General features: G+C 40.1%; 1 protein-coding gene across 1 annotated transcript in view; it reads right to left on the bottom strand.

Annotated features, from left to right (window-relative positions):
* The window catches only part of WDR44 (WD repeat domain 44), a 102,187-nt gene that overhangs the window by 21,738 nt on the left and 63,810 nt on the right, over positions 1-16,639 (bottom strand).

A 16,639-nucleotide genomic window follows, 5' to 3' on the forward strand; every position in this document is an offset into this window, starting at 1 on the left:
CGGGAGGCGGAGCTTGCAGTGAGCTGAGATCCGGCCACTGCACTCCAGCCTGGGCGATACAGCGAGACTCTGTCTCAAAAAAAAAAAAAAAAAAAAAAAAAAAAAAAAAAAAAAAAAAAAAGCTTCCTGCCCTCCTGGAGCTTACTTCATGGTGGAGAGGATGTACTGAGATGGCTCGAGCAGTTTCTGTCAATAATATGAACTAATGAGTTAGTTACAGATGTCTGCCCATTTTGCCAGGCGTGGTGGCTTATGCCTATAATTCCAGCACTTGGGAGGCCGAGGCGGGCGGATCATGAGGTCAGGAGATCGAGAGCATCCTGGCTAACAAGGTGAAATCCTGTCTCTACTAAAAAATGCAAAAAATTAGCCGGGCATGGTGGCAGGCGCCTGTAGTCCCAGCTACTCAGGAGGCTGAAGCAGGAGAATGGTGTGAACACGGGAGGTGGAGCTTGTAGCGCCACTGCACTCCAGCCTGGGGGACAGAGAGAGACCCCGTCTCAAAAAAAAAAAAAAAAAAAGAAGCCAGGCATGGTGGTGCTTGCCTATATATAGCACAAGCTACCCAGGAGACTGAGGTGGGAGGTGGGAGGATTGCTTGAACCTAGAAGTTTGAGGTCACAATGTGCTATGACGGTACCACAGCACTCCAGCATGGGTGACAGAGGGAGATTCTTATCCCTTAAAAAATATATGTATATTTATAGGAGCTTTTTAGCCAAAATTGTGATAATATTGTACCCAATTTTACATTCTGCTTTTTTCACTTTATGTTTTATTGTGACCATTTTTAACATCATTAAATAGTCTTTGAAAACAATTTAAGGACTGCATGTATTTTACTGCATGGGTTATATCAGTTTTTACTGTTAGAAATTTACAGTTAGTTTCAACTGTTAGAAATTAAAATTGTTGTCGGGTGTGGTGGTTCACGCCTGTAATCCCAGCACTTTGGGAGGCCAAGGCAGGTGGATCACCTGAGGTCGGGAGTTCAAGATCAGCCTGACCAACATGGAGAAACCCCGTCTCTACTAAAAATACAAAATTAGCTGGGGTGGTGGCGCATGCCTGTAATCCCAGCTACTCGGGAGGCTGAGGCAGGAGAATCGCTTGAACCCGGGAGGCGGAGGTTGCGGTGAGCCGAGATCGTGCCATTGCACTCCAGCCTGGGCAAAAAGAGCAAAACTCTGTCTCAAGAAAGAAAGAAATTAAAGTTGTTCAAATTTTAGCTATTATGAGATGAGAATCTTTTTATTTATCTTTCAGAATATCTAATAATTTTTGGTTTCTTTTTGTTTTTTGTTCCATTTTTTGGTATTTATTTTTTCTTGATTATTCCTTTATGATAAATTATTAAAGGTAGAATTACCAAGTAAAATGTTATATACATATATTTTTCTAGTTTTCTTTCTTTCTTTTTTTTTTGAGATAGGGTCTTGTTCTGTCGCCCAGGCTAGAGTGCAGTGGCATGGCTTCGGCTCACTGTAACCTCCGCCTCCTGGGCTCCAGCGATCCTTTCACCCCAGCCTCCTGAGTGGCTGGGACCATAGGCATGTGCCACCACACTCAGCTAACTTTTTGTGTTTGTTTGTAGAGACAGGGTCTCTCTTTGTTGCATGGGCTAGTCTTGAACTCCTGGGCTCAAGTGATCCTCCTGCCTTGGCCTCTCAAAGTGCTGGGATTACAGGCACGAGCCACCATGCCCGGCCACTGTCTATTTTTTATTATGGGTATTTTAAATACATACAAAAGTAGATGGAAGAGTATAATGAACTCCATATAATATAATGAACCCCATGCATCCATCACCTGCTTTGATAATTATCAAAATTTTACCTACTTATCAATCTTCCCATTTTTGTTTAGTTTTGCTGCAGCATTGAAAGCAAGATCTAGACACTAATAATTTTATCAGTAGACACTTCTATATATACCTCCAACTGATAACCCTTCTTTTAAATATGATTACCATGCCATTCTCAGGCCTAAAAAATACCATTTATATCATCTAGTATCTAATCCATACTCAAATTTTCTAATTATCTAAAGATTTTCTTTTTGAGACAGTCTCGCTCTGTTGCCCAGGCTGGAGTGCAGTGGCGCCATCTCAGCTCACTGCAACCTCCGCCTCCCGGGTTCAAGTGATTCTCCTGCCTCAGCCTCTGGAGTGGCTGGGTCTACAGGCACACGCCACCACTCCCAGCTAATTTTTTTGTATTTTTAGTAGAGACGGGGTTTCACCATGTTGGCCAGGCTGGTCTCTAACTCCTGACCTGAGGTGATACATCTGCCTCGGCCTCCCAAAGTGCTGGGATTACAGGCGTGGGCCACCACGCCTGGCCTATCTAAAGATATTATAAAGTTGGGTTGCTATGTAAAATTATAAGGCTTTTGACATTCATTAGCATATACAATATGTAGCAGATATATTGTATTGCTTATTTGGAATACCAGAATGAACAAGACATTTCTTAACTTTTTTTTTTTTGAGATGGAATCTTGCTCCGTTGTCTAGGTTGGAGTGCAGTGGCACGATCTCGGCTCACTGCAACCTCCACCTCCCAGGTTCAAGTGGTTCTCCTGTCTCAGCCTCCCGAGGAGCTGGGAATACAGGTGCCTGCCACCACACCCAGCTAATTTTTGTATTTTTAGTAGAGACGGGGTTTCACCTTGTTGGTCAGGCTGGTCTCGAACTCCTGACCTCAGGTGATCTGCCCACTTGGCCTCCCAAAGTGCTGGAATTACAGGCATAAGCCACCATGCCTGGCCCTCATCTTCTTATAGTTTTTTCTCAGTATAGAAGTCAGAATGATCCTTTTAAAATACATCAGATTATGTCAGTCTCTGTTTGAAAACCCACTAATTCCCATCTTACTCAGAGCAAAAGCCAAAGTCCTTGCAATGGCCTGTATGTTCTGATCCCCGCATCCACACCTCTATGTTTTCCTTTTCTATTTTCCTCTCCTTCTCACTCACTGGCTCCAGCTGCCCAGGGCTTGCTGCTGTTTCTTGAGCACACCAGAACTCCTGCCTTATAGCAGCTTCACTTGCTGCTCTCTGTACTTGGAATGATCTTATCATATGATCATTTTCTTACCTCCTTCGTATTTAGCTTGAACAACAACTTTTCAGTGAAGCTTTGCTCACCCACCTTATTTACTCCCTGACATCCCACTTTGTCTGTTTTACTTTTCTTCACAATACTGATTACCTTTGGAGATACACATGCAAAAAAACCCCAGGAAATTGGACTCTTATATTACACCATATACAAAAATAAACTCAAAATGTATTAAATATTTAAATGTAAGGCCTGAAGCTGTAAAACTCCTGAAGAAAACAGGAAAAAAGCTTCTTGACATTGGCCTTGGCAATGATTTCTTGGATATGACACCACAAGCACCAGCAACAAAAGTAAAAATAGACAAAGGGGACTGTATCAAACTAAAAAGCTTCTGCACAATAAAAGAAACAACCAACAACATGAAAAGGCAACTTACAGAATAGGAGAAAATATTTGCAAACCATATCTAATGAATGGTTAATATCTAAAATATATAAGAAACTCCTACAACTGAATGTCAAAAACCCCAAAATTCAAACAACCCAATTTTTAAAATAGGCAAAGGACCTAAATAGACATTTCTCCAAAGAAGACATACAAATGGCCAATGAGTATATGAAAAGGTGCTCAACATCACCAATTAATAGGTGATTTGACTTCCAAATCAAAACCACAATGATATATCACCTCACACCTATTAGGATGACCATTATATATATATAAAAAAAGATAACAAGTACTAGTGAAGATGTGGATAAAATGGAACCCTGCACACTGTTGATGGGAATGTAAATTGGTGCACCTACTATGAAAACCAGTATGAAAGTTCCTGAAAAAATTTAAAATAGAACTACCATATGATCCTGCAATTCCACTTCTGGGTATATATTTAAAGTAAATAAAATCAGTATGTCAGAGAGGTATCTGAACTCCCATGTTCACTGCAGCATTATTCACAATAGCCTAGACATGGAAACAACCTAAATGTTCATTGACAGATGAATGGATAAAGAAAATGTGGCATATACACACAACAGAATACTATTCAGTCATAAAAAGAAAATCCTGGCATTTGTGATAACATGAATGAAACTGGAAGACATTATGCAAAGTGAAATTAAGCCAGATACTTTTTGGACAAATACTACATAATGCCACTTATATGATGAACCTAGAAACATCATACTCATAGAAGCAGAGTAGAACAGTGATTGCGAGGCCCTGGGGCTGGGGAAATAGGTGGTATTAGTCAAAGGGTACAAAGTTTCACTTTCAGAACGATAAGTTCGAGAGATCTATTATATAGCACAGTGCCTACAGTTCACAATACTGTATCATATACTTAATAAATAAGAGGATGAGAATAAACTTTTATAAGTGATGCTTGGGTTATGGCACAGATTGTGGTGATGGTTTCATGCTTATATACTTATCTCCAAACTCATTAAGTTCTATATAATAAATATATACACCTTTTCGTATACCAATAATACCTTAATAAAGTGGTTTAAAAAATTAACTTATAGCCTGGTGCAGTGGCTCACGCTTGTAATCCCAACACTTTAGGAGGCCAAGGTGGATGGATCACCTGAGGTCAGGAGTTTGAGACCAGCCTGACCAACATGGTGAAACCCCGTCTCTACTAAATACAAAAAATTAGCTGGGAGTGGTGGTGTGTGCCTGTAATCCCAGCTACTTGGGAGGCTGAGGCAGGAGAATCGCTTGAACCCAGGAGGCAGAGGTTGCAGTGAGCCAAGATTGTGCCACTGCACTCCAGTCCAGGCAACAAGAGTGAAAACTGTGCTCAAAAAAACAAACAAACAAAAAACCTTATAAAATTTACTTATTTTAATTTTCTGTCTTCTTTCACTAGAATGCATGCTCCATTCTATTTTTGTCTCTTGTTCACAGATATTTTTGTCTCTTTTGTTCACTTACTATATCTCTAGCTCCTAGAACAGTGATTAATAAAAATAGTAGGCACTTAATAAACATCTGTAGACTGAGTGAAGACATAGTCCCAGACCTCAAGATGTCAACTACTGGAGCATAATGGTTAAAAACATAAGCTCTAGAGACAGAGCAGGGTTCTAATTCTGATGCTATGACTGTGTGAAATTGTTGAGTTACTTAAGAGCTCTAAACCTTCATTTATAAAGTGAGGTTATGAATAGTACCAAGACAAATCTGTATCAAATGCTGCATACCTACATTTCACAAAAATTCTCTCTCACTCCCTTATAGTTAACTTTCTTTACCCAAGTTCTAGATTCTAACGATATACTCTCAGAATTTTTTTTTTTTTTTTGAGACAGAGTTTTGCTCTTGTCACCCACGCTGGAGTGCAATGGCACGATCTTGGCTCGCTGCAACCTCCGCCTCCCGGGTTCAAGTGATTCTCCTGTCCCAGTCTCCTGAGTAGCTGGGATTATAGGCACATACCACCATGCCCAGCTAATTTTTGCATTTTTAGTAGAGACGGGGTTTCACCATGTTGGCCAAGCTGGTCTTGAACACTTGACCCCAGGTGATCCGCCTACCTCAGCCTCTCAAAGTGCTAGGATTACAGGCATGAGCCACTGTGCCTGGCCCAAAAAAATTTATTTGAGACAGGGTCTTGCTCTGTTGCCCAGGCTGGACTGCAGTGGTGATCACAGCTCACTGTAACCTCAAACTCCTGGCTCAGGTGATCCTCCTGCCTCAGCTTCTCAAGTAGCTGGGACTACAGGTACATGCCACCATGCTTGGCCTTTTTTTTTTTTTTTTTTTTTTTTTTTAATGGAGACATAGTCTTGTTACGTTACCCAGGCTAGTCTCAAACTCCTGGACTCAAGCGATCCTCCTGCCTGGGCCTCCCAAAGTGCTGGGATTATAAGCATGAGCCACTGCACCTGGCCTATTCTCAAAAATTTTAAGCAGCAGTTAAATACTATAACACCTATGCTAATGTTCCCCTAATCATGCACATTAAACATAAATTTGCAAGAAAAACATTAGTTTCTAGGTAAATAGCATACTTGCAGCTTCTAGTATCAAAAAGAAATTTTATACTTATTAAAATGGATACAGTATATTCATATTTGCAGTCTGATGCAATTATCAATTCTTAGAAACCATGAGGTCTAACAGTCTCTGCAAAAGCCAACTATTAAAAAAATCCCTACTTTATAAATCTCTAAGATAATGGAGTATATTAAACATGTACCTCTTCCTGACTTTCTTACATTTGTTGAGCTAATTTTGAAAATCAACAGAAACAGAAATTAGCCAGAATTCTAGGCTTGGCATTACCAATGCATAGGTGAGCGATCTTGGGTACATCCCTCTGTATGTTCAACTGTACAATACTTTTATATATTATATTTCACACAGATGCTAAGACAAAAGACTGAAAAAGTACTTCAAAAGAGATGAAAAAGATACCACCATCATAAGAAAAAAAAGAATACACACATCAGGAACATAAACTCCATTGTGTTTACTGTGCCTCACTGCGGCTAGCACTAGGTTAAAAGATAATTCCTGGTGTCAAACTCTAATGGCATGTGAAATAGAAGCCTCTTTTAACTGTCCCCAAATAAAATGACAGAAGGGAAACAAACCTCAAATGATCTCTTTCCAAAAACAATGGATATAAATGTTATTTCTCATGTAAAAAGGCTTTGTATTCAATAAAATTTGAGTTACTAAGGTTTGGGGTTAGATGGATGTACTTAAGGATCTATAAGTAGGATTGCTGAAATAAGCACAATAAAAGATACTACAGATAGTCTCTTTTTAATAGTAATCAATGCCTGGAAACTGTATGGTAAATTAAACTAATAAAAGCAAGTCTTTTTCCCTAAAGCAAAGCAGTTAAAATTATCACTGCCACATTAGTCAGTGAGGCTTTATGGAGGAAGTGGGCCATGAAGAATGGGCATGCTTTGAATAGAAAGATGATCAAGGCATCCAAATAAGGGGAACAATAGGAATAAAGGTCCACAGGCAGGAATTCAACATGATTACAGGCCTACTACAGTCAGGAACGGAATTAGATTCCAAGGATATTAAAATCTGTGAAGTACAGTTCTTTGCCTTCAATCAGCCCAGAGCCTACCCAGGGAGACTAATAAGAAAGATGTGGTAATATCGGTATAAAAGTACCTGTGATGTACTATTAGAATACAAATGAAGAACAATTTTACCTGCTGGATTCAGGGAAAATAGTAAGATATTTGAGCTGAATCTTGAAGGATAAGTAGGGCTTTGCCCTGTGAAGGAAAGAGAGGGCATCTGTGGCAAAGCAAACAGCAGGGACAGAGACATGAAGGTGAAAGTGTTTAGTGTACAGACCTGTATCAGGCATGGCTGGTAGGATGCACAGGCACTAGGGAATTGGAACTGAGTCAAAAGTTAAGATTAGGCAATACAGGGAAGAATCTTATTGTGAAGGCGATAAAGGGCCGTCAAAAGATTTTAAACCACAAAGCCAGGCGTGGTGTCTCACGCCTGTAATCCCAGCACTTTGGGGGGCCGAGGTAGGAGGATCACTTGAGGTCAGGAGTTTAAGACCAGCCTGGCCAACATGGTGAAACCCTATCTCTACTAAAAACACAAAAATTAGCTGGGTGTGGTGGTGAGTGCCTGTAATCCCAGTTACTTGGGAGGCTGAGGCAGGAGAACCCCTTGAACCCGGGAGGCGGAGGTTGCAGTGAGCCGAGATCATGCCACTGCACTCCAGCCTTGGCAACAGAGCGAGACTCTGTCTCAAAAAAAAGAAAAAAAAAAAAATTAAAACCACAAAATGGCACAGTTACTCTGTTTCAAAAAACCTGGCTGGCTGGTGGCAGTGTAGAAAATGAATTGGGTAGAGACCAGAGGCAGAAAAAACAATTAGGAGACTATGGCAAGCATTTAAATGAGTGTTAAAGACCTAGATGATATGTGTGACAATTAGGGATGAGGGGGTAAGTTCCACAGGTATTTGTGAGTGGGGGTAGAGTGGCTAGGAATTTGTTACTAATTTGATATGTGGGTAAGGAAGAAAAAGTAATGGAGTATTTTTTATTGAGTTGAAAAGGTAACTTGTAGATGTTGATGCCACTAAATAAGGTTCAGAAGTGAGGAGAAGCAGGTTTGTGGGTGAATGATGAAAGTATTTCAATGAATGATCATAAAGATGACAGATTTGTTTAAAGTAGCAATAATTATATTAAGTTTAAATGGTATAAATGTACCAATTAAAAAACAGAAACTGGCAGAGTGGGTAAAAAAACATGATCTAACTATATGCTATCTATAAGAAACATTTTAAACATAATGGGATGCCATCATGGCAGACAGGAGGCAGGACTAGATTGCACCTCCTACTCAGATGGACAGAGCAGCATGCGGAGGCTCACACCATGAATTTTAGCTGCAGATCGACTGCAAGAAAGAACCAGGAATCCCAAGAGAACCCACAGACCCTCTGAAGGAAGCAGAATGCTCCTGCGGGACCCAGGAGACACCCTGAATACTGTGAGTGCCCAAACTGCATAACTGGGAAAGGGAGATCCTCCTCTCCCGAACACACACCCCCACTGGGGAAACTGAAGGGCTGTTTGCAGAAGTTTCTGACCTTACCTGGAGCTGAGTCAATTTAGAGAGCCCAGCGAAATACAGAAATAGAGGAAGCAGCAGGAAAGCCCTGGGAGCTCGCCGGGTCTTCAAGCAGGCCATTCCTGCCTGGCACCACAGGGTTCCTTTGGGAGGGCACCAGAGGAGCAGGGAGGGGAAACACTATAGGGAGAAGGAAGTCTCCAGCTGAACTCTGTAACAATTTGAACTGGCAAGAAGCCTCCTGACCAGAAGGGGGAGGGCACAAATCCGGTGTGCAGACTCCATAGGTGGGGGAAGAACCAAGCCCTTTTCTTTCGCAGCTGGGAGGAGGGTAGCCTGGGGCAAGTTCTCAGGCCGGATCCCATACAGCCTGGAAACAGACTTGGGGCTGTTGAGGACGCATGCTGGGAGTAAGACTGGCCCTTCGGTTTGCGTGGGGGCTGGGTGAGGCCTGTGACTGCCAGCTTTCCCCCACTTCCCTGACAACCTGCATGACTCAGCAGAGGCAGCCATAATCCTCCTAGGTACGCAACTTCATTGACCTGGGAACATCACATCCATCCCCCACAGCAGCCTCAGCAAAACCCAACCAAGGAGATTCTGAGCTCAGATACACCTAGCCCTGTCCCCACCTGATGGGCCTTCCTTATCCACCCTGGTAGCTGAAGACAAAGGGCATATACTCTTGAGAGTTCTAGGGCCCCACCCATCACCATTTCCACTCCATACTACCATAGCTTGATGCTCTTTGGAAAGCGCCACCTCCCAGCAGGAGGCCAACCAGCACAAAAGAAGAACATCAAACCACCAAAGCTAAGAACCCTCACAGAGTCCATTTCACCCCCCTGCCACTTTCACCAGTACAGGTGCTGGTGTCCATGGCTGAGAGACCCATAGACAGTAAACATCACAGGACTCTCTGCAGACAACCTCCAGTACCAGCTCAGAGCTGTGTAGACTTGCTGGGTGGCTAGACCCAGAAGAGACATAACAATAACTGCAGCTCGGCTCACAGGAAGCCACATCCATAGGAAAAGGGGGAGAGTACTGCATCAAGGGAACACCTCATGGGACAAAAGAATGTGAACAACAGCCTTCAGCCCTAGACTCTGATAGAGCCTACCCAAATGAGAAGGAACCAGAAAACCAACTCTGGTAATATGACAAAACAAGGCTCTTTAACACCCCCCAAAAAATCACACTAGTTCATCAGCAATGGATCCAAACCAATAAGAAATCCCTGATTTACCTGAAAAAGAATTCAGGAGGTTAGTTATTAAGTTAATCAGGGAGGCACCAGAGAAAGGCATAGCCCAATGCAGGGAAATCCAAAAAACGATACAAGAAGTGAAGGGAGAAATATTCAAGGAAATGGATAGCATAAAGAAAAAAACAGTAAGAACTTCAGGAAACACTGTATACACTTATAGAAATGCAAAATGCTCTGGAAAGTTTCAGCAATAGAATTGAACAAGTAGAAGAAAGGAATTCAGAGCTCGAAGACAAGGTCTTCAAATTAACCCAATACAACAAAGACAGAAAAAGAATAAGAGAATATGAACAAAGCCTCTACGAGGTGTGGGATTATGTTAAACAACCAAACCTAAGAATAATTGATGTTTCTGAGGAAGAAGAGATGTCTGAAAGTTTGAAAAACATATTTGGGGGAATAATCAAGGAAAATTTCCCCGGCCTTGCTCGAGACGTAGACATTCAAATACAAGAAGCACAAAGAACACCTGGGAAATTCATCACAAAACGATCATCGCCTAGGCACATTGTCATCAGGTTATCTAAAGTTAAGACAAAGGAAAGAATCTTAAGAGCTGTGAGACAAAAGCACCAGGTAATGTATAAAGGAAAACCTATCAGATTAACAGCAGATTTCTCAGCAGAAACCCTACAATCTAGAAGGGATTGGGGCCCTGTCTTCAGCCTCCTCAGACAAAACAATTATCAGCTAAGAATTCTGTATCCAGTAAAACTAAGTATCATATGTGAAGGAAAGATACAGTCGTTTTCAGACAAACAAATGCTGAGAGAATTTGCCACTACCAAACCACCACTAAAAGAACTGCTAAAAGGAGCTCTAAATCTTGAAACAAATCCTGGAAACACATCAAAACAGAACCTCTTTAAAACGTAAATCACACAGAACCTATAAAACAAAAATGTAAGTTAAAAAGCAAAAACAAAACAAAACAAAAAAACAAGGTACACAGGAAACAAATAATACTATGAGGTATCTCACATCTCAATACTAACATTGAATGTAAGTGGCCTAAACGCTCCACTTAAAAGATACAGAGACGCAGAATGGATAAGAACTCACCAACCATATGCTGTCTTCAGGAGACATAAGGACTCAAATAAACTTAAAGTAAAGGGGTGGTAAAAGGCGTTTCATGCAAATGGACACCAAAAACGAGCAAGGGTAGCTATTCTTATATCAGACAAAACAAACTTTAAAGCAACAGCATTTAAAAGAGACAAAGAGGGACATGATATAACGGTAAAAGGCCTTGTCCAACAGGAAAATATCACAATCCTAAACATTTATGCACCTAAGACTGGAGCTCCCAAATTTATAAACCAATTACTAACAGACCTAAGAAATGAGATAGACAGCAACACAATAATAGTGGGGGAATTCAGTACTCCACTGACAGCACTAGACAGGTCATCAAGGCAGAAAGTCAACAAAGAAACAGTGAATTTCAACTATACCTTGGAACAAATGGACTTAACAGATATATATACAGAACGTTCCATCCAACTGCAGAATACACATTCTATTCAACAGCACATGGAACTTTCTCCAAGACAGACCATATGACAGGCCATAAAACGAGCCTCAATAAATTTAAGAAAACTGAAATTATATCAAGCACTCAGACTACAGTGGAATACAACTGGAAATCAACTCCGAAAGGAACCTTCGAAACCATGCAAATACACGGAAATAAAATAACCTGCTCCTGAATGACCACTGGGTCAAAAATGAAATCAAGATGGAAATTTTAAAATTCTTTGAACTGAACGACAATAATGAAACAACCTATCAAAACCTTTGGGATACAGCAAAGGTGGTGCTAAGAGGAAAGTTCATTGCCCTATAAATGCTTACATCAAAAAGACTCAAAGAGCACAAACTGACATTCTAAGGTCACACCTCAAGGAACTAGAGAAACAAGAACAAACCAAACCCAAAGCCAGCAGAAGAAAGGAAATTACCAAGATCAGAGCAGAATTAAATGAAATTGAAACAAACAAACAAAAAATACAAAAGATAAAGGAAACACAAAGCGGGTTCTTTGAAAAAATAAATAAAATTGACAGATTGTTAGCAAGATTAACCAAGAAAATAAGAGAGAAAATACAAATAACCTCATTAAGAAGAGAAACAGGAGATATTACAAGTGACATCACTGAAATACAAAAGATCATTCAAGGCTACTATGAACACCTTTATGCACATAAACTAGAAAACCTAGAAGAGATGGATAAATTCCTGAAAAAACACAACCCTCCCAGCTTAAATTAGGAAGAATTAGATACCCTGAACAGACCAATAACAAGCAGCGAGATTGAAATGGTAATTTAAAAATTATCAACAAAAAAAAAGTCCAGGACTGGCCGGGCGCAGTGGCTCACGCCTGTAATCCCAGCACTTTGGGAGGCCAAGGCAGGCAGATCACCTGAGGCCAGGAATTCAAGACTAGCATGGCCAACATGTTGAAACCGCATCTCTACTAAAAATACAAAAATTAGCCAGACATGCGGGTGTGTGCCTGTAATCCCAGCTACCAGGAAGGCTGAGGCAGGAGAATAGCTGGAACCCAGGAGGCAGAGGCTGCAGTGAGCCGAGATCGCGCCACTGCACTCCAGCCTGGGCGACAGAATGAGACTCCATCTCAAAAAAAGTCCAGGACCAGATGGATTCACAGCAGAATTCTACCAGACATTCAAAGAAGAATTGGTAACAATTATTTTGACACTATTCCACAAGATAGAAAAAGAGGGACTCCTCCCTAATTCATTCTATGAAGCCAGCATCACCCACTAATACCAAAACCAGGAAAGGACACAACCAAAAAAGAAAACTACAGACCAATATGCCTGATGAACAAGATGCTAAAATCCTTAACACACACTAGCTAACCAAAACCAACAACATACTGAAAAGATAATCCACCAAGATCAAGTGGGTTTCACAGCAGGGATGCAGGGATGGTTTAACATATGCAAGTCAATAAATGTGATACACCACATAAACAGAATTAAAAACAAAGATCACACTATCATCTCAATAGACGCAGAAAAAGCATTCAACAAAATCCAGCATCCTTTATGATTAAAACTCTCAGCAAAATCAGCATACAGGGGACACACCTCAGTGTAATAAAAGCCATCTATGACAAACCCACAGCCAACATAATACTGAATGGGGAAAAATTGAAAGCATTCCCTCTGAGAACTGGAACAAGACAAGGATGCCCACTCTTACCACTCCTCCTTAACATAGTGTTGGAAGTCCTAGCCAGAGCAATCAGACAAGAGAAAGAAATACAGGGCATCCAATCGGTAAAGAGAAAGTCAAACTGTCACTGTTTGCTGACAATGATAGTTTACCTCGAAAACCCTAAAGACTCCTCCAGAAAGCTCCTAGAACTGATAAAAGAATTCAGCAAAGTTTCCAGATACAAGATTAATGTACACAAATCAGTAGTACACACCAACAGCAACCAAACGAAGAATCAAATCAACAACTCAATCACTTTTACAATAGCCGCAAAAAAAAAAACCAAACAAACAAACAAACAAAAACAACAAAAAAATGAATATACCTGACCAAGGAGGTGAAAGACATCTACAAGGAAAACTACAAAATGCCGCTAAAGAAATCATAGATGACACAAACAAATGGAAGCACATCCCATGCTCATGGATGGGTAGAGTCAATATTGTGAAAATGACCCTACTTCAGAAAGCAATCTACAAATTCAATGCAATCCCCATCAAAATACCACCATCATTCTTCACAGAATTAGAAAAAACAATTCTAAAATTCATATGGAACCAAAAAAGAGCCCACATAGCCAAAGCAAGACTAAGCAAAATAACAAATATGGAGGTGTCACACTTCCTGATTTCAAACTATAATATAAGGCCATAGTCACCAAGACAGCATGGTACTGGTATAAACATAGGCACATAGACCAATGGAAAACAATAGAGAACCCAGAAATAAACCCAAATACTTACAGCCAACTGATCTTTGACAAAGGAAACAAAAAAATAAAAAGTGGGGAAAGGACACCCTTTTCAATAAATGGTGCTGGGATAATTGGCTAGCCACTAGCCACATGTATGATAATGAAACTGGATCCTCATCTCTCACCTTATACAAAAATCAACTCAAGAGGCATTAAGGACTCAAATCTAAGACCTGAAAGCATAAAAATTCTAGAAGATAACATTGGAAAAACCCTTCTAGACATTGGCTTAGGCAAGGATTTCATGACCAAGAACCCAAAAGGAAATGCAATAAAAATAAATAGTGGGACTTAATTAAACTAAAGAGCTTTTGGACAGCAAAAGGAACAGTCAACAGAGTAAACAGACAACCCACAGAGTGGGAGAAAATCTTCATAATCTATACATCCAACTAAGGACTAACTAATAACTAGAATCAACAACAAACTCAAACAAATCAGTAAGAAAAAAACAGTCCATCAAAAAGTGGGCTACGGACATAAATAGACAATTCTCAAAAAAATATATACAAATGGCCAACAAACATATGAAAAAATGCTCAATATCACTAATAATCAGGGAAATGCAAATCAAAACCACAATGTGATACCACCTTACTCCTGCAAGAATGACCATAATAAAAAATCAAAAACAGATGTTGGTGCGGATGCAGTGGTCAGGGAACACTTCTACACTGCTTGTGGGAATGTAAACTAGTACAGCCACTATGGAAAACAGTGTGGAGATTCCTTAAAGAATTAAAAGTAGAACTACCATTGATCCATCAATCCCACTATTGGGTATCTACCCAGAGGAAAAGAAGTCATTATTAGAAAAAAGATACTTGCACACACACCTTTATAGCGGCACAATTCGCAACTGCAAAAACATCGAACCAACCCAAATGCCCATCAATCAACAAGCGGATAAAGAAACTGGTATATATACACGATGGAATACTACTCAGGCAAAAAAAGGAATGAATTAACAGAATTCGCAGCAACCTGGATTAGACTGGAGACTATTATTCTAAGAGAAGTAACTCAGGAATGGAAAACCAAACATCGTATGTTCTCACTGATATGTGGGAGCTAAACTATGAGGACGCAAAGAGGTAAGAATGATACAACGGACTTTGGGGACTTGGGAGGAAGAGTGGGAGGGGGTGAGGAATAAAAGACTACAAATAGGTGCAGCGTATACTGCTTGCGTGATGGGTGCACCAAAATCACTAAAGAACTTATGTAACCAAATACCACCTGTATCCCAATAACTTATGGAAAAATTAAAATTAAAAAAATATTTCTATGAATGACCATTACCATCTAGCTAACTACTCAAGCCAGATACCTGTGATTTATCCTAGGCTACTCACTTTTACTACCCCAGCTAGTCAGTCACCAAGTCCTACAAATTAGACTTATTTTACGTCTCTCAATTCAGCTTATCTTTACAGTTTCTAGATCTACTGCTATCATAATCATCATAATTGGAAGTAACCATTCTCTGGGTTAACAGCCTCTTACATGGTCTCCCTGTCTCTAACCTGAAGCCCCCGCCTAGTCTATCCTTCACATTACTACCAGAATACTCTTTCTAAAACAAAAATCTGAACATGGTAATTATGCCTGAGTGAAATCCTTCAAAGCCCCACCCTGCTCCCAGTAGTTTGCAGAATACAATTCCAATGTCTTCGTTTAACACAGAAAGTCATTTAAAATCCCACTCCTGCCTACCTCTCCCACCAATCTCACACATGCACCTTTCTCAGCCATGTGAAATTCCTTGTAGTACCTTTAACATACTAGCCTCCATGCCTTTGCACTTGCTATTCCCTGTGTCTGATACGCTCCTTCCTTTCTTCTCTCATACAGCTAAATCCTAGCTCAAATAACAAGCTTCCAGGAAACTATTCCTAACACTGTGATTTATAAGGCTAACCTATTCTTGTGTAGTACCTTCTGTAGAATATCATCATCTAATACTGTAATTGTGAGTTTACCTATTTCACTAGTCCACAAGATCCCTGAGGACAGAGAGTAAGTTTCATTTGATTTTATAGCATGTAGCAGTGTCTGCCACATATGGCAGGCACTCAGAAGACATTTGTCGAAGGAGTTTAGTTTTGGACCTATTAGTTGATGTGGTTGAATTACATGTAGGTGGAGAGATCCTATATATTGCTATGTGAAAAGACAGCAAGCACAATAATGTTCTTGTTTAAAAATCATAAAGTTACTGAAAGTAAACAAAGAATTACAGATCTAAAGCCAGTTCAGAACTAGAAGAAGTGCATAAATATGTCTATTGAAAATGGCCAAGAACAGACCCTGATAAACAGTAAACGTAAGGAGGTGGAAGAAGAAACAGTGGTAGTATAAAAGAATAAGGGAAAACAGAACTATGGAAAGCCAGAAGGGGAAAAGGTAGTGTCAAATATTGGAGCCAATGAAATCTCAGGAAAATACTGTTGAGCAGGTAGACATTTTAGGTCCTCTTGTTTATATCACCCTTACCTAATGCAATACACAAAAAGCACAGGTGACAACTTAGTACAATATTGTATCTTCTGCTTTTTTAGGTTTAAAATTGGTTATATTTAACCTTCCAGCTCTAAAACCAAATGAAAATCATTAAGATGCCTTATCTGAAACTGTTATAAAGTGTTTATTAAACAAGAAGATTAGAAAATTAAAATACTTAAATATCTTTTTCTTTCCTTAATTATCTCTTATT

The sequence above is a fragment of the Trachypithecus francoisi genome, unplaced genomic scaffold, assembly GCF_009764315.1.
Source record: "Trachypithecus francoisi isolate TF-2019V2 unplaced genomic scaffold, Tfra_2.0 Lachesis_group6, whole genome shotgun sequence".
Classification (NCBI taxonomy): Eukaryota; Metazoa; Chordata; class Mammalia; order Primates; family Cercopithecidae; genus Trachypithecus; species Trachypithecus francoisi.